The sequence below is a fragment of the Humulus lupulus genome, chromosome 7, assembly GCF_963169125.1.
Source record: "Humulus lupulus chromosome 7, drHumLupu1.1, whole genome shotgun sequence".
NCBI lineage: Eukaryota > Viridiplantae > Streptophyta > Magnoliopsida > Rosales > Cannabaceae > Humulus > Humulus lupulus.
This window is the reverse complement of record NC_084799.1, coordinates 160,180,650-160,201,141: the sequence shown is the minus strand read 5'-3', so window position 1 is coordinate 160,201,141 and position 20,492 is coordinate 160,180,650.

The window sequence follows — 20,492 nt, the reverse complement described above, 5'->3', positions numbered from 1 at the left end:
GTTGATGATCTAATTACTACAAATAAAAGATTAGAGACTTAAGTAATACAACTAATGAAGTTTGGGGACCCAGGACTATTTACCCAATATTAAATGAATAGTTGATTTTTTTTTTGTTAATTTGTATTTTCTGCATTGGATCACAATTATAAATATTGAGCCAAATATAGCATTGACTCATTTTTTGTACCAAATTTGACACAAAATTTACATATTGCATTATGGTCAAACAATATTTGTTAACAAAAAAAATTATAAAGTTTATCAAACAATATTTGTTAACAAAAAGAAAAATAGAAAAAGAAATAATTATTAAGATGGGTGTTTAAAAGCAATAAATACGAACTTAATCTTTAATTTTTTTATTTAGTGAAAAAAGTTGTTGATTTTTCCCAACATGTTCTCTCTCTTTTTTTTCTTTTCTTTTGTAACAAAAAATAGAAAATGTTGTGAAAAGAAAAGAAAAAACTTTTATTTGTGGAATGCGGACCACGTACGCAAAAGCGAAAAGAAAGCTATAAAAAAAAGTATCGGAGGACCACATCCTCCACAGTGCACACTTGAGTAGAAAGAAGAGGTACAACATTGAATCTTAAAAAATAGTACCATTGGACACCAATTCAATTCAATTAATTAATTGATGTTTACATCCATTTTGGTGGGGAAACTCCACTAATTAACCTCACTAACTTTACTAATGCTAACTCTAACCCCCTGTTATTGTTTTTCACACAAATAACCTTACACACATAGTAAAAGACCAAAATACCCTTAAAAATATTAGTACTTTCTCCAAGTAAGATCCGGTCAATTCAAAACATGTGTGAACATCAACTTTCTAACATGATTCACACGTCTTTCACACATGATTCATTCATGATTCACACGTGTTTCATACATCTCATAGTTCAAATGGTTCACTCACACATGATTTATACAAACCATTTCATACAAATGGTTCACTCACACATGATTTATACATATTTTTCCCACATGGTTCACTCATGATTTACACACGATTCACTCATGGGTCACACATGATTCACACATATTTTTTTACACATGTTCACATGTATTTCACACATGTTTCACATATTGTTCCCTCATGGTTTACATATATTTCACACATGATTCATACTTCACACATTATTTACACATTATTCACCATAAATTCTAACATGATTCACACATAATTTATACTTCATTCACATATTGTTCACCATAAATTCAGAACATGGTTCACACACTGTTCACACCAAATTCACACACTTTTCACATCGAAATCACACATGGTTCACACCAACTTCACTTCCGACATGGTTCACACTAAATTCACACATTGTTCACACCACAATCACACATAGCTCACACACGATTCACACTAAATTCGGTCGTTGTTTACACCAACTTAAAAACATGGCTCAAATAGTTAGAACAAAGTTGAAAATTAAAGAAAGTCCTACAATTTCTTTCAATAAAATGAAGTATTCTTCACCTCATTCCTCACAAGCTAGATATTCTATGAATAAACATTCAAGCATCATAAATTTCTTTTCTCTAATCAAATACAACAACAAAAACAAAAACCATACCAATTCATTCTCTGACTAAATACAATAACAAAAACAATACCAATTTCTTTTCTTTAACTCAATACAAAAAATACATATATACACTCAACTAGTCGGTGGCTGCAATGGAAGGAAAAGGGTTTGATGGCTCAGGCGACATGAGTTGCGGGCTCAAGCGATGGGGTTGCCGGTTCAGGCGATGGAGGCTACGGGCTCAGGCAACACGAGTTGCGGGCACAGGCGATGGGGGCTGCAGGTTTAGGCGATGGAGGTTACAGGCTTAGGCGAAGGGGGTTGCAGGCCTTTGGCTCTGGTGAAGGGGGTTGCGGCTCGGGTTCTGGCGATGGGAGCATGGGGGTTGCGACTTCGGTGCTGCTTCGGTCTCAGGCGGTGGGAGCGGTGCTGCTTCAGTCCCAGGTGGCGGGAGCTGCGGTGGGAAGAAGCTTGGAAGATGGTGATGGTGGGTCTGAGCTGAGAGAGAAGGGACTGATGGTGAAGGTGAAGGAGAGAAAACGAAAAGAGTTAATTTGTTAAAAGGGTATTTTAGTTTGAAAGAGTTATTTTAGTGAGAAACAAAAATGAGGGTATGTGATTAGTATAAGTGGGATTAATAGGGTTAATAGGTGGAGTTTCCCTTTTGGTGTGCTATTATGGCACTTTCGCATGCTTTTTCTCGGTTTCTATTTTTTATAAGTAATTCATTCCTTTCCTTTATTTTCCCCATAAAGTTGTTTTCTATTTTTCAGTCACAACTCACGCAAGAGAAGACATAGCATGAATTGAAGTGGTTTGCTAAAGGAAAATTTCAACTTATTATAGTGAATTTTTTTTAAATATCAACATAAATTATTATGCCAAATATATGACAATTTCAATTTTTTGGACAAAAATACTTCTGACATTCAAACACTTCATCTTTCTCTCAGTCCGAACTCTCTCTCTCTAACGTCTCTCATTTTCTCGCACTCTCACTCTCTCTCTCTCTCATTTTAATCTTGCAGATCTCGAAAAAATAACAAATGTAAAAAAAAAACATAGGAAATAGACATTTGAGTGAAAAAATATGAACCTCCAAAGTTTTCGTCAAATTTCAGTACAGAGCATCGAAACTACATTGAAAAAATATTGTTTTGGCCAAAAATCAAGTTTTCATGATTGCATCACAAAAGTATCAAAACACCATCGATTTTGCATCGAAAAAGTATCGTTTTGGCCAAAAAAACAAGTTTTTTCATGATTGCATCGAAACACCATCACTTTGAATAAAAAATGTATCGGCTTGGCCAAAAATCAAATTTTCACGATTACATCGCAAAAAGATCGAAACACCATCGATTTTGCATAGAAAAAATATTGTTTTGGCCAAAAATCAAGTTTCATGATTGCATCACAAGAGCATCGAAACACCATAAATTTTGCATTGAAAAAACATCGTTTTAGCAACAGAAAAATCAAGTTTTCATGATTGCATCGCAAGAGCATCAAAACACCATAAAAAATGATGTTTTTTTCGATGCAAAATCGATGGTGTTTCGATACTTTTGCGATGCAATCATGAAAACTTGATTTTTGGCCAAAACGACACTTTTTTGATGCAAAGTTGATGGTTTTTCGATACAAAATCAATGGTGTTTCGATGTTTTTGTGATGCAATCATGAAAACTTGATTTTTGGCCAAAACGATGTTTTTTTCAATGCAATTTCGATGCTCTGCACTGAAATTTTATGAAAACTTTGGAGGTTCATATCTTTTCACTCAAATGTCTGTTTGAGATGATTTTTTTTTAATTTTAGTATTTTTTTCGAGATCTACAAGATTAGAATGAGAGAGAGAGGGAGAGAGTGAAAGTGTGAAAGAATGAGAGATGTTATTTTTGTCCAAAATATAGCATGGAGCACATTAGTGGGAGGAATCTTTATGTTGGCATATTAAAAAATTTCACTATATTATTATGCATAGAACATGAAAGTATTGGGGTTTTATGCCCTAATTAAAACCCAATTTCTTTGTAATATCATTTTAATTATCAATAAAAGAATAGAAGCCATTTTTTAACTTGGTCAATCACTTTGCTCACATGTTTTATTTTCATGATTATTTGTTTAATATAAACTTTTATTAAATCCCGAGCATATAGCTAATCGTATTTATAGTGATGTAATCACAGTGGAATATAAATATGATTATATGTTCAAAATAAGTTAGTCATAAGATTAGTCAGTGCACATGATTTACACTGACTTGCCAATCTACGATATGATCTACTTACACATTGTAGTGTTATGTTCTTTCCAGAACATTAGCAAAGTAGATAAGATCGGATGTACATGTTATATCGGATTGGGCCGATATTGATAGTAGATAGGATAAGTAAACATACCGTTATAATCTATTCTAGTCATATCATATAGTTTGCCATAGGTCAATTCAATATCAATTATGAGTGGTTAGTATTCTAACTGATTGTATTATTTGAGTTTTTTGACTTGTTCGTTACCAGCTTACCCTGTGGACTAGCCCATACTTACATCTTGGGAACTCGGTAGTATAATTAAGTGGGAGTGTTAATCATAGATATGAACATCTATACCTTCTGATGAAGAAGTAAAACGATTTTCCTTTTAGTTTGGTTCAAGGTGCTAAATGATAGAGATCTCATTTCAATAATTAATATTAGTTTACTGAAATATGATGTACAAGGAACTAAGTGTTTTAAGGATAAACTACAATGAGGGGTAAAATGATATTTTTAGTCTCATCTCATTGTAGACCGTCTATAGAGGGTTAAGTGACAATTATGGTTGTAACAATGGATAATTAATAATGTATCTATATTTGTTATGAGTGTAACGATCCAAATTTCCTAATAAGGCTTAGGGCCTTGATTAGGGGGTTAGGGGGTTAGGATGGTAAATTTTGGAGTTTATGTGATTATGTGAATAACATTATAATGTGACTTGATATGCATGTTTAGCTGTATTAAATATGCATGTGAGCTAATTTTTGATGAATTGGGCAATTTTCATAATTTGGTCATTTTGGGTATATTTGGCATATATGTGGTATGTGTGTCGTACTTCATTATTATTGGGTTATGCTTGGGTTACTCAGCACGAGACGATCCTAGGAAGCAAGCTAGTGGGAAAGTCACAACAGGATTCATACTTGACTCGGAGTGAGTCAAGAGGTATTATAGGTATTTAGCACAGTACCGAGATATTGGGTAATGGGAATAAATATTTGATGATAAATTGGGAGTTAGTGAGATCAGGGGGAAATTATGGAAGGTTTGACTATTTTACACCGGGGGGGAGGGGCATTTTTGGGACCTCGAGCATTAGGATTTACTTGAGGTTACTTAAGCTTAAAGTAACTTGTCAGAAACATAAAAAGAATGTTCAGTACGTTCTCTCTCTCTCCCGTTCCCTTTTCGACACCCGATCACATTTTCGAAGGAAACTCGAGTTTTAGGACTTAGATTCAAGCAAGGATTGAGGCATAGCGACTCTAGGAAAGATTATAAGCTTATTAGCCAGAGAATTTAGTTGGGAAACGACTCAATCGGAGGTAATCTGAGTTTTAAGTTTTTGAGATTTTAAGCTTCGATTGGATTTTATGTTTTGATGAGTTTTTGGATGATTTGAAGCTTGGGTTTTATTGGTATTGGATAATTAGGATGTTTGGGAACTTTGATTTTGGGATTTGGAGATGTTTGGATAGGTTTTTGGAAGGTTTTTAAATGGAGAAAACGAGGTTTTTAGCTGGGTTCGTGGTTGGGCCGCAACCCTGTTATTGGGCATCGCGGCCCAGGCTTGACGAAGAAGGTGAAGTTGGCGATGGGAAGTTAGGGCCGCGGCGCAAGGTGGCGCGTCGCGGTGCTAGGCACAGGAAGAAATGGGTTCAACCTCTGTTTGGAGGTGGGCCGCAGCACAAGGCTGGGGGAGGGCCGCGATGCTTAAGGGCAGTTTTGCCTAGATTTAATTTTTAGTCATGGAAACTTAACTCTAAGGGCCTGGGATCGATCCTACTATCCAGTTGAGTAGGATTCGACGTCCCGGAGGCTTAGGTTGGGTCTGGAAGTATTTATTTACTCATTTTTTATGAGGTTTTATATTATGGTTGTGACTAGGTTATCGATAGGGGCTTGGAAACAGGATCGTGCTTGTGGCTCATTTATTGGTAACTCGTGCTTGGACCAAAGGTAAGAAAACTGCACTCAGTATGTGATGCATGTGATGCATAAGATACATGTGATTAGGGCATGACATGAATGTTTAATATGAGATTGATCAGAGCTTGAGTCTCTATAAATGTGCGTGATCATAATTATGATAGCGAATGTTGAGTAAACATGTTGAATGCCTTATATTTGGATATTTGACATATGATATACACCTGGGTGCATTGCTTACTTGTGAATGGAACTAACTCCATAGTCAGAAACTGCAATGGTGTCAGTATTGATCCTGAAGCTGTGACTTATCAGTCAAGTTCAACGGTGATATGAGCATTGGTCGTATGGAATTGAGTCAAGAGTGGCATAAGCGTAATGAACGCAGAGTTGAAATGATTAGATCTAATCAACATACGCATTACCAACATAAGCATGAAATGCTTGACCGACCCCAAGTTAGATGAAATAAAAAACGCTTGTCTAGTCTAAAGGCTAGTTACTTAGAGTCAGAGCCAAATGGCTCAGGTGACTGTAATGTCACATGGCTAGTGTGTGGAACCCAAGTTCGTGACTCCATAGTCATTTATCTAGTTAGGGTGTGGAACCCAAGTTTGTGACTCCATAGTCACTTGTCTAGTTAGGGTGTGGAACCCAAGTTCGTGACTCCATAGTCACTTATCTGGTTAGGATGTGGAACCCAAGTTCGTGACTCCCTAGTCATTTATCTGATTGGGCTGCAAGCCCCAGCATGATTACCATGATCATTATCGATAATCACTTAGGATTGACTTGATAGTCATCCATACAGGTTGGCAGGGCCCACAATAATTTATTTGAACTTGTTTGCATGCATGCATAGGGTTATTATTGGTAGGCATGCTGTTATGATTCAGTGATATGTTATTACCTATTCATGAGCATATTGGGTTTTCTTGCTAAGCCTCGGTTCACGGGTGCTATGTTGTGTAGGTAAAGGCAAAAGAAAGCTGGACCATCCTTGAGTTGGAGAGCTTAGGTGACGATGTGTACATATGCAGCTGCTCGACTACCACGACCGAGGGTTTAAAGAGGAACTAGGGTTAAACCCTATTTTGCCGCTTAGGTCGGCTGGTTGTAAATCTTTTATTGTAATTAACCTTTAAAATTTATTTTGGGATCCCAATTTATACAATAAATGTTTTAGTGAAACGTTGTATCTTTAACCAAAATTTTAACCCTAAACCGTTAATCACATTTAGTTACACGATTATGGCCAAATGACTCGTCTAGCGAGTTTAGCACTGTTTAAAATGCACATCGTAACAGTCTCTGGGTAGTAGGGCGTTACATAGAGCGTTCTATGAATTCAAGAGTGCAATTCTGAGTCTTTAGTGGAGTCATGAGGAATTAATAAGTTAGTAAATTTATTTGTTAAATTTATGATAACTTATTGGAGCTTGATTTCATAGACCCATGGTCCCCACTGTACCTTGGATAAAATCATCTAATCAGTCTCAATTAATTGATTTAATTATCAATTAGAAATATCAAAGTTGACCAGATCAATTTTGTATAGTTTCAAAGAGTTATACAATTTAGAGAAGAAAAGAGATTTTAGGGCAGATTTATTAATTAAGACAAATTGGTGTTTAAATTAATAAATAAGTTTAAATCAATGTTCAAATTATAAATAATTAATTTGATAAATGATTTAAATAATTATTTAATTAATTAATCAATAGAAAATAACACAAGCTTTGATTTTAAGTCCGATGGGCTTATAATTAAATTCATAGATTTGCTCATATAGTATCATTATTAGGAAGTTGAATTGCATGGAGCAATTATAGATGAGGAGACTCAAGTCGGCTTAATCCTCAAAAGTCTTTCTCCAACTTTCTTGCCGTTCACCACAAACTATGTGATATAACTCTACTATGGCTTGACGCAACTCATGAACGAGCTTCAGACTTTCGAGTCTATCATGGGTGGACCAAGTAAGGAAGGATAAAAGAAGACTATTGTTGCTGCTGCTGATCCAGCTAAAGCTGTAGCTAACCAAGCTTCGTCTTCGAAAGCTGGAAACAAGAGGAAAGATTGACAAAACAACAACCCCAAGCCTGCAAAGGCTGCAAAGACGAGTGCATAATCAAGTGTACAGACACCTAAGGGGAAGAAAAAGAAAAACAAGAAAGGTAAAGGTAAGTATTTCACTGCAAAGAGAAGGGGCATTGGAAACAGGATTGCCCCAAGTTTCTAGTAGCGAAAAACAAAGGTAATGATTATAGTTCATATATCTTAGAAACATGTGTTTTAGAGAATGATAAATCAGTTTGGATTATTGATTCTGGATCTACTAACCATGTTTGTAACTCTTTACAGCTTCTTGAATCATGGAGGAAGTGGATGAAGGCAACTTAAAGCTTAGATTTGGGAACATAGCGTTCGTTACGGTCCAAGCTAGAGGAAAAGCTCGCCTAAAGTTTGGAAATAAATATTTAATTTTGAAAGATGTATTTTTTATTCTGGCTTTTAGTAGAAATTTAAATTCAGTTTCCATGTTGCAATTATAACAATTTGTTATGGCTTTCACAAGTTTTAATATATCTATTTCTTTCAATGGATCACAATTGTGTATTGCATGTTTGGAAAATGAGTGAACCTTTCGCTCTTAACAATGATTTATTCAAAGTAGCTAAACCTAGGACCAATAATCGTCAAAAGACCGATAACGATACATATTTATGGTACTTGAGACTAGGTCACATTGGATATGATAGAATTCAAAGACTTACAAAGGATGGGCCTTTGAGGGAACTCACCTTAGGTGGATTACCTGTCTGTGAATCTTGTCTAGAAGGCAAATTGACCACGCGTCCATTCTCTGCAAAGGGTGATAGGGCCAAGGAACCACTTGGACTTGTACATTCATATGTTTGTTGAGCTTTGAATGTACAAGCCATGGGTGGTTTTGAGTATTTCGTCATTTGCATTGACGATTACTCTAGATACTCATGTCTTTACCTAATGCATAGGAAATCAGAAGCATTTTCAAAGTTTCAAGAATTCCTAGCTATGGCTCTGAACCAGTTAGGTAAAACGATAAAGATCTTGCGATCTGATAGGGGTGGAGAATATTTGGATATGCAGTTCCAAGATCATTTAACGGAACTTGGGATTTTATCACAACTTACTGCCCTGGGTATTTCGCAACAAAATGGTGTAACAGAACGCCGGAACAGAACTTTATTGGAAATGGTTAGATGCATGCTTAGTTACTCAACTCTGCCAACTTCATTTTGGGGACAAGCAATTAAAACTGCAAATGACATACTAAATGTCGTACCATCGAAATCAATCCCCAAAACAAGTAACGACCCAAAATTACTAATAAGGCTTAAGGGCCTTGTTTAGTGTGCCGGGAGGGCATAATTGGAAGTTGTGTGAATTAATGGTGTTAAATGCATGTTTATGAGTATTTGATAAGCATGCGGGCCTTGTTTGGTTGTAAGGGCATAATTGTAATTTTGGCCTGTTAGGGCATAAATGTGATTTTGTGTTAAGACCACATTATTATGTGGATATATGTGTTTGCAACTTTCGACATGAGGCGATCCTTGGGAGCAAGTAGCGGGAAGGTTACAACGGGACCCGATACTTCACTTGGGGCAAGTCAAGGGGTATTTCGGGTATTAGATGATTATTTGGATTATCGAGTTATGAAAATAAATAATTGGAGATATATTTGAGGTTAGGAAGCCTAAGTGGGAATATTGAGGAAATTTTACCGTTTTCCCCTCGGGGGCGTTTCCGGTACCCCGAGCCTAGGGATAGACTAAGGAAAAAAAAGAGAACAGTAGAAACTCAAGGAACCGACTCTTCTCCCCCTCTCTCCTTTTCTCTCAAGGAACTCAATGAAACCAAAGGATTTGTGGCTGGGAATTAGAGTTTGAGCTGAGTAATTGGAGGTTTAATTCAGTGGAAGCTAGGGGAAACAAGCTAGAAACAAAGGTAAGAACTGAATCATACTCTTGATCATTAGAATTCTGTGTTTTGGCAGGGTTTTAAGGTGTTTATGATTGTGATATTTAAGGACTGAATTGAAGCTAGGAACTTGGGAGTTAGCCCAGAAATAACTTGGAGAATTTGTTCTGCAGTGAAGGTAAGCTCAAAATTATGATTTAATGTTTGAATTCTAGTGTTTTCATGGCTGGTTTGAGTGTGCTTGAGTGTGTGGGTTCAAAAGATTAAAATGATGTTTTGATGGGTTTCTAGACAAGATTTATGTTGGGATATGTTGTTGAAATCATGTTAGAATGTTGGGATAATTGAATTGTGTTATTGGGATGGTTTAGGATGGATTTGGCTGAGGTTTGAATGTTACAAATGGTGGTTTTTCTGGGTTCGCAGGGCTGGGCCGCGGCTCTGTTCTAGAGTGTCGCGGACCTTCGGAGCAAGGAAGAGCCAGGAGGGCTCTGAGATGAGGGAGCGCCGCAGCGCCATAGGGGCAGGGCTACGGCACGTGTCTGTGGTCAGAGAGGCCTAGCCTCTGTTTTAGGGGGCGGGCCGCGGCGCAGGTCTTAGGGGTTGCGGCCCTTAAGGGCATTTGTGGCCTTTTGGAGTTTTTAAGCGTGGGAACCTGACCTTTGGTGCTCGGGATCGATCCCACTACCGTGTTAGGTGGAATTCGATGTCCCGGAGGCTAGAATTCTATCCGGAAACCCTTATACAATTATTGATGGAATCCTTTATCATGGTTGTGCTAGGTGTACACTTGGGCTCGGGGCAGGATCGTGCTCGGGGGTTGTCTCTCCAAATTAAAGCACTTGGAATTAAAGGTAAGAAAACTGCACCCGGTTGTGGATTTATATTGGGACTTAGGGTTCCCTGTTTTGTATGCTCTTTAAGAGAATGGTATTATGCCATGTGAATTGTAAATGGATGGTATCATTCCATGTAAATAGTAAACGTGCAGCCTAAGAGCGCCGGAGTTTACACTTGCGCATAGGGCGTGGCTCGGCCACTGGTAGCCGAGGACAGCTTATTATGCATTGAGCTCGGTTTAAGCGAGCCAGAGTCAGTGGGTTAAATAGAGGGTGCGACCTAAGTTGTCGACCCTAACTATCATGTGATTTTAGTGCAATTATTATGATGGTTATGATATGCTAGTTAGTTGAATGGCAGATTGTTAGCTTGTTGAATATTATCGTTGAATGGGTGAATGTTGTGTACTGTTGAGTACCTGGTTATGTCTTGTGAAATAATTGAATATTATTAGTGATTGTGTTTTAAATGTTATGTTTTCTTGGTGGGCCTTGGCTCACGGGTGCTACGTGGTGCAGGTAAGGGCAAGGGTAAGGCAAGTTAACCATGGGTTGGAGAGCTCTGGGGGTGAGGTGTACATTGTCAGTTTCTCGGCCACCACGGTCGAGGATTTGTACAGGAACGAGAACCTAAAACGTGTATTTTGCATTAGAGTGGCTTGATTATTCATAAGCTTTGGAAATTCTTTAATTACATTATTTAAACCTTGATTTGGGATCCCATGTACCAAACATGTATTTTAATGAAAAATTATTCGTTTATAATCAAAATCTTTTAAACCTAACCTGTTTGTATCGTTAGATTCACATTTTTAATCAAATGACTTGGTTAGCAAGTCTCACACTATTTCAAACACACAGTGTAACCGTCTTGGTTATCCAGGGCGTTACAGCTTGGTATCAGAGCGTCCTAGGTTTAAGGGTTCCTGGAGATAGGCTGGACATGTACACTCGCCGCTAAAGACAAGCTTGACTCAGGGTTTTATAATTGAATATATGAGACTACATGCTTAAGCTTTTGAGTGAAATATGAATGTATTATGTTATATGACCATAGGGAGTATGAAAACTGATAGGGCCTGGCCCTTGACTATTGTATGATGAGATTGAAGCATGCTGATCAATAATGCTGTTGCATGTGAATGAATATTTGGATAATGGTTTGCATACCAATTGTATGTGGGTGACTGCCCAAGTTGAATTTATATGTTATGCTTGTTTATTGGCTTGTAGGAAGCATGATGGAGTGTGAATAAACATGGTAGTAATAAATTGGGTAGCTAAATGCGTAGAATTGTGAATTAATGTTTATTATGCTTTATGTGTGCATGGATATTGTGGTTATTTGGACCTGGATGTGGTTTGGTTCGGAGTGTGAACCTTAGGGTTGAGGAGCTTAGTCAGTGGTGGCGAATGAACTCAGATTGTTTGCATCCAGAATGGTTAAGTAGACCTGGTATCGTATTACAGGAGGGTTGGAGATGATAGTTGGGGTTGGAAACCTCCATCTGCCCTGAAAGTCGCAGAGATGTTCGCTAGCATGTGGGTAAACGGTGTGGGTTTAATCTAAGGATACAGGCAGATAAAGAGTCTTAAATGGAAGGCCACAAAGGGCGTTGACCTCTGGTTTGAGGAGGAAAATTCGGGTTTGTTTAAGAATTGGTTAGTGGATGGGCAAAGCTTCCTTGGAAATATGAAGAAGAGAGGTCATAAATAAGGAGTTGCGCTAAGTACTGGTAGCAGAAGGATGCCAGGAAATGGTATTCAGACTAAGATATTGGCATAATGAGTTGGAAAGAACTCAGATGGTGATTTGATAAAAGAGGTTATAAAAGCATAGTCTAAGCTGCGAAGACTAATAGGCTTATAAGCTTGATTTGGAATGATAAGGTAACCATAGTGTATATCAATGAGTTTTGTGAGTTGGGTAACTCATTTTGGAAGGTTGGTACTGGTGGAGGTAGTTGGAAATGATGGCTCGGTTAAGGGTCAAACTCTGGTATGGGTCGGAGTATCAGGGTTACTCCAATGTATGAGATCTTTGTCTGTGTTTAGGTAGCAATGGGGGCCATGTTAGTTGTGATTTGGGGAAAATGAGGTTAGAGCATGAATCTCGTAGGGCAAGAGATGCAAAAGACAATACTTCCATTGGTGGAATTCAGTAAGGACCCACTCTTGGCAACCGAGGTAGAAGAACCCCAAGCAGTGCTATGGCACTTAATTTCTGATAAGAAGGGGGTTTGATTGTAAAGGTAGTCGTCAGGATGGTGACGGGAACCAGTGAGATTGTTTGATATGCACCTGAGACAGAGGACGTCATCTGGAAGGATATCAGATGAGGGTACGATTTCTATATGAATGATTGATATGTTAGGATGGATTTCCCATGGTTAGGGAAACAAAAGACTAGGATGTTTTGCTATAGAAGAAGTCTGAGGCTAGTTCCTCGAAGACGATCAGTTGATTAAATAGTTCATGTATTTGGTTATATAACGAGCTGGGAGAGTTCAACGTTGAGAATATGCCTCAAGGGTACTGTGCGGGCTGAAGGTATTAGTGTTTGTTGAGAATGTATTAGACACTTCCAGAAGAGAAATTGGGACACAAGTAATAGAGAGGTTTGTGGTGAGAGCAATATAGCTTGTCATATGGAAGCCTCGATGAGTTAGAATGAGAGTTAATTTGTTAAGAGACAACCATGGATTGTAGGGGATATCATCTGGAGTACTTTAGTTGGACTGAATGGAAACTAAGCTGATCAGTGGGGAATTCAGATGGGTATACAAGGAAAGATTGGGTGTGCTTCAAGGTTGGATTACATGCAGGTTTGATATCAGGAAAAATGTGGCAGACGGTACTGGTTGACAGAAAGAATTACTGAAGCAGTTGAAGAAATTTGACCTTGGATTAGACAGAGCATCATATTGTGGGAATTGTTGGTATCGTCTGTTAAGGATGGAGAGTTTTACATACTCGGTTATTAAACAGGATAATGTTTCCGGGAATTGATCTATGATCTGGTTATTACCAGCTTGAGACCAAGGAAAGAGACATTTAAGGAATTACTACTTGTACCGAGTAGGGTGTGAGGAATTGGTAACAAAGGTTCTTAATTGGTTCAAGCTTCAGCCACACAGGTAAGTTCTTCAAGCAGGAAATATAAGAACGGTATGGACAAGTCTCCTTCAGGTATACGGGCGGTATGTCAGATTACTCTCCAGTCAAAGTGAGAAGAGAGTGACTATTACGATGAAGATGTTAGCACTAAGGAAGCAGGGTCACAGGTAAGGCTCTATGAAGTGTCAGTTTGGTCTCGCTAGGGGTATTCAGAATAGTGCTATAGGAAGAAGAGGGGTCGGGTATGAAGAGATTTGGTTTGAAGTCACAAAGAAGCTACTGAAGAACGCTGAAGGATAGGAAGCACAACAAGACTGGTAAGCGCGTCATCTACCACATAAGTAACTTCGCAGGCAGCTACGTCATAAATTAGAGGAACAGTATAACTTGAAGATTAGACCGAATGGATAGTGTCAGATCGAAAATTCGGAAGACAGGGTAAGAATTGATTAGCACTTGGTGAAGCAGGAATATGCGTGTTATGGTTGAGTATAGAGGGATAGCATAAAGGACCTAACCTATGATAAGGATATGATACTGTGAGGGAGCATCACAGGTTGGGCACGCCCAGACTCAGGCTGATGTGAGGATGGATCACGTCTCGCGATAACATGGTCGATATACCAGAAGTGGTAGGTAGGTAGGGTATGTATAGAGTAAGGTAATGAACGTTTGGTAATTGGTAAGAAAGATAACGTTGAGACCAAGATTTAGTGAAATATAATGGATAGATGGTTGTTGCTGGGAATCCTCGGCTGTGCGAGGGAAAGATTTGATTGTAGGAGCATCTTTTATTTGGGAAATGTGTGTCAGCTAAAAAGAATGTCAAGGGTTATAATGGACTTGACAAGGCAATGATTGAGATTGGTATAGCCTTAGTGTGTGGTAATGAGCAGGTATGTGTTCCTTTGGACAACGAAATCAAAAGTGATGGTTAGGAGGAAACAGGGAAGAACCTTGTCAAGGTATTATGAGTTAGGGTACCAGGATCAGATGAATGATCTGATGGAAGTTTGGCATGGAGATGGGAATTCTAAATGGATATCGTTCCACTCCCTAGGGTATGTTGTACTGGAAGGTTTGAGCGGGGACAGAATTCAGTGTACTTGAATATTGAGAGGTAAAGTGATATGGTGGTGGATCATAGGAATGGACCACATTGAACTATAAATAAGGTGATTGAACAGGGGAAAAGTTGTAACTCAGCTGAATGAGTTAGCATAATTTGGTTTGTATAAATTAGTAATGGGGTAGAGCATTGCTAATGCTAAGTTGAGATCCATTAGTTTTCCAAGTTTTGGAAAGGGGTCAGAGAACGAAGAGAACCGAGTGGGAATTTGAAATTACTGATTGATTGCAGATAAGATAGCAATCTGAGGGCTTAACAGTTATGTTAAGGAATTAAGCGTTAAGTGTGTGAACACTTGAGACACTAAGGACAATGTAATCCTTGAAGGGATAGTCACAGTAATGAATGCTGGAGTACAGCAAGGGTGACACGGCTTAGGACTTGGTACGATGAAAAGCAAGGAGTACTACGCAAAGTAAGGAAGTGAAAGATAGCGGATACTGCGATTCAATATTAGTTCCGGGGGAATTAAAGAGGTTGTTGGAACTCTTAAGGCATGAGTGTCTGTCTATCTTAAAAGACATAAGAACTTGAAAATTGTTAACTTTGAAATACAAAGTTCCAGGATGAGAGATTTGTATCTCTCCAAATAAGTGCAGACAAGGGAAAGTATGTTGTTCTGAAAAAGAAAGGGGAGTTCTGACTCCCGATTCAACAAGAATTCTAAGGTTGTACCAAGGTTTAGGCTGGGGGCCTATAAGCTGAGCTCACCTTGGTAGGGGTGATGACTCATTAGTATTTCGGGTAGCAAGAATAAGTCAATGATGTAACTGTTGTGAACTAAGCAGACTCTGGAGTTTCGACAGATCTGATGAATAAGTAAAAGTTAAAGAAGGTATAGTTATCAGACAAGATCTTGTGGAACAAGATCGTCACTCACGCTTGAGTGTTATTGAAGATTAAGAGTAAAAGCGTTGGACCTTGGGAATTATAGTCAGAGGTAAGAGGTTTATTGTCTGATTTGTTCAAGTAAATTTCGAGGACGAAATTAGTGTAAGGAGGGGATAGTTGTAACGACCCAAAATTACTAATAAGGCTTAAGGGCCTTGATTAGTGTGACGGGAGGGCATAATTGGAAGTTGTGTGAATTAATGGTGTGAAATGCATGTTTATGAGTATTTGATAAGCATGCGGGCCCTGTTTGGTTGTAAGGGCATAATTGTAATTTTGGCTCGTTAGGGCATAAATGTGATTTTGTGTTAAGACCACATTATTATGTGGATATATGTGTTTGCAACTTTCGACACGAGGCGATCCTAGGGAGCAAGTAGCAGGAAGGTCACAACGGGACCCGGTACTTCACTTGGGGCAAGTCAAGGGGTATTTCGGGTATTAGATGATTATTTGGATTATCGGGTTATGAAAATAAATAATTGGAGATATATTTGAGGTTAGGAAGCCTAAGTGGGAATATTGGGGAAATTTTACCGTTTTCCCCTCGGGGACGTTTCCAGTACCCCGAGCCTCGGGATAGACTTAAGTAACTAAGGTTAGACTAAGGAAAAAAAAAGAGAACAGTAGAAACTCAAGGAACCGATTCTTCTCTCCCTCTCTCCTTTTCTCTCAAGGAACTCAGCGAAACCAAAGGATTTGTGGCTGGGAATTAGAGTTTGAGCTGAGCAATTGGAGGTTTAATTCAGTGGAAGCTAGGGGAAACAAGCTATAACAAAGGTAAGAACTGAATCATACTCTTGATCATTAGAATTCTATGTTTTGGCTGGGTTTTAAGGGTGTTTATGGTTGTGATATTTAAGGACTGAATTGAAGCTAGGAACTTGGGAGTTAGCCCAGAAATAACTTGGAGAATTTGTTCTGCAGTGAAGGTAAGCTCGAAATTATGATTTAATGTTTGAATTCTAGTGTTTTCATGGATGGTTTTAGTGTGCTTGAGTGTGTGGGTTCAAAAGATTGAAATGATGTTTTGATGGGTTTCTAGACTAGATTTCTGTTGGGTTATGTTGTTGAAATCATGTTAGAAAGTTGGGATAATTGAACTGTGTTATTGGGATGGTTTAGGATGGATTTGGCTGAGGTTTGAATGTTACAAATGGTGGTTTTTCTGGGTTCGCGGGGCTGGGCCGCGGCTCTGTTCTAGAGTGCCGCGGCCCTACGGAGCAAGGAAGAGCCAGGAGGGCATTGAGATGTGGGAGCGCCGCGGCGCCACAGGGGCAGGGCCGTGGCGCGTGTCTGTGGTCAGAGAGGCCTAGCCTCTATTTTAGGGGGCGGGCCGCGGCACAGGTCTTAGGGGTTGCAGCCCTTAAGGGCATTTGTGGCCTTTTGTAGTTTTTAAGCGTGGGAACCTGACCTTTGGTGCTCGGGATCGATCCCACTACCGTGTTAGGTGGAATTCGATGTCCCGGAGGCTAGAATTCTATCTGGAAACCCTTATACAATTATTGATGGAATCCTTTATCATGGTTGTGACTAGGTGTACGCTTGGGCTTGGGGCAGGATCGTGCTCGGGGGTTGTCTCTCCAAATTAAAGCACTTGGAATTAAAGGTAAGAAAACTGCACTCGGTTGTGGATTTATATTGGGACTAAGGGTTCCCTATTTTGTATGCTCTTTAAGAGGATGGTATTATGCCATGTGAATTGTAAATGGATGGTATCATGCCATGTAAATAGTAAACATGCGGCCTAAGAGCGCCGGAGTTTACACTTGTGCATAGGGCGCGGCTTGGCCACTGGTAGCCGAGGACTGCTTATTATGCACTGAACTCGGTTTAAGCGGGCCAGAGTTAGTGGGTTAAATAGAGGGTGCGACCTAAGTTGTCGGCCCTAACTATCATGTGATTTTAGTGCAATTATTATGATGATTGTGATATGCTAGTTAGTTGAATGGCAGATTGTTAGCTTGTTGAATATTATCGTTGAATGGGTGAATGTTGTGTATTGTTGAGTACCTGGGTATGTCTTGTGAAATAATTGAATATTATTAGTGATTGTGTTTTAAATGTTATGTTTTCTTGCTGGGACTTGGCTCACGGGTGCTACGTGGTGCAGGTAAGGGCAATGGTAAGGCAAGTTAACCATGGGTTGGAGAGCTCTGGGGGCGAGGTGTACATTGTCAGCAGCTCGGCCGCCACGGTCGAGGATTTGTACAGGAACGAGAACCTAAAACATGTATTTTGCCATTAGAGTGGCTTGGTTATTCATAAGCTTTGGAAATTCTGTAATTACATTATTTAAACCTTGATTTGGGATCCCATGTACCAAGCATGTATTTTAATGAAAAATTATTCGTTTAGAACCAAAATCTTTTAAACCTAACCTGTTTGTATCGTTAGATTCACATTTTTAATCAAATGACTTGGTTAGCAAGTCCCGTACTATTTCAAACACACAGTGTAACGGTCTTGGTTATCCAGGGCGTTACAAAACACCTTTAGAATGCTGGAATGGTCGTGAACCTAGCTTACGTCATTTTAGAATCTTGGGGTGTCCCGCCCAAGTCCTAAGGAAAAAGTAAGGAAAGCTAGAACCGCGAACCAAATTTTCTTGTTTGTTGGCTATCCTAAAGGCACTCGAGGTGGAATTTTCTATAGTCATTCAAAAAAGAAAGTGTTTACTTCTACGAATGCTACATTTCTAGAAAATGACTATGTCCAAAACTTCAAACAGTTCATCAAAGTAGTTTTAAAGGGGATGGTTGAAGAATTGACTCCAACCAATGTTCCATCGTCATCAACGCAAGTTGATGATGAAATTCCCACTCTTCATGTCCAACTGACGCAAGTCGATTTGAATGAAGAAAGTACCACTGCTTTTGAGCAAACAGTCACGGAGGGTCGTCGTAGTGGTAGGGTTTCTAGGAACTCAGTTCACTATGGTTTGGATGGTGAAGCCAATATGGTTTTTGGTGACAATGGTGACGATGATCCATTGTTTTTAAAACAGGAAATGGCTAGCTCTGAAAAGGAACTATGGCCCGAAGTCATGGAACAGGAAATGGAGTCCATGTACTCAAATTCTATCTGGGTTCTTGTGGAAGCACCTAGTGACTTTAGGGTCATTGGGTGCAAGTGGATCTATAAAAAGAAACGAGGTGTTGATGGAAATATCGAAACATATAAAGCTCAATTAGTGGCAAAGGGTTATACCCAAAGAGAAGGTGTGGACTATGAGGAAACTTTTAGTTTGGTAGCCATGCTCAAGTCCATTCGCATCCTCTTATCCATAGCAGCTACTCTCGACTCTGAGATCTGGAAAATGGACGTGAAGACAACTTTTCTTAGTGGAAAGCTTGATGAAGTTATTTATATGGATCAGCCAGAAGGATTTAAAGTAGCTAGCCAAGAAGGAAAAGTTTGCAAGTTGAATAGGTCCATTTATGGACTTAAGCAAGCATCTCGTTCCTAGAATCTTAGGTTTGATGAAATAATCAAAACCTATGGCTTTGAACAAAATATTGATGAGCCTTGTGTTTACCAACTGAAGGCAAATCAAATAGTGGTATTCTTTGTTCTTTATGTAGATGATATCTTATTCATTGGAAAGAATGTTAAGAAATTGTCATATGTGAAGAATTGGCTGAACACTCAAATCCAGATGAAGGATTTGGGTGAAGCAAGTTATGTTCTAGGTATCCAGATCATTAGGGATAGAAAGAACATACTCTTAGTTGTATCTCAAGCAGCTTACATTGATAAAATGCTTGAACATTTCTCAATGAAAAATTCCAAGAAAGGACGTCTATGGTCCTGCCATGGAATTCATCTTTCAAAGAAGCAGTCTCCCTAGACTCCTGAAGAGGAAGATGCAATGAGAAAAGTTCCTTGCACATCTACAGTTGGAAGTCTGATGTATGCTATGTTGTGTACTAGACCAAATATCTGCTATGCAGTGGGAGTAGTGAGCAGGTATCAGTCAAACTCAGGACCGGAACATTCGATAGCAGTTAAGTATATTCTGAAGTATTTAAGACGGACTAGGGGTTATATGTTAGTCTAAAAGGGTGGAGTTTTGAATCCTGTAGGCTACACCGATTCAGATTTTCAAATTGATGTCGATGACAGGAAGTCTACTTCTGGAATGGTGTTTACTCTTGGGGTTGGAGCTGTGATATGGAGAAGCGTAAAGCAGTCTGCGACCTCAGATTCCACCATGGAGGCTGAGTAAATAGCTGCGTTAGAAGCAGCTAAGGAAATAGTCTGGCTAAAGAAGTTATATTCAGATCTTGGTGTTATTCCAGATATGGATAAACCGCTCGTGTTGTTTAGTGACAACACAGGAGCAATAGCCAACTCGAAAGAACCTCAAAGTCACAAGAGAAGTAAGCATATAGAAAGGAAGTATCACATAATTCAAGAACATGTGGCCAGGGGAGATGTGAAGGTAAAGAAGATTGCATCTGAAGACAATCATGCAAGTTAGTTTACAAAGACACTACCAGAAGCTACATTTGATAAGCATATCAAGGAAATGAGATTAGTAGAATTAAGGCATTAGTTTCAATTAGTGCAAGTGGGAGTTTGTTGGGGTTTTATACCCTAATTAAAACTAATTTCTTTGTAATCTCATTTTAATTATCAATAAAAGAATAGAAATCATTTTTTGACTTGGTCAATCACTTTGCTCACATGTTTTATTTTCATGATTATTTGTTTAATATAAACTTTTATTAAATCTTGAGCATATGACTAATCGTATTTATAGTGACTTAATCACAGTGAAATATAAATATGATTATATGTTCAA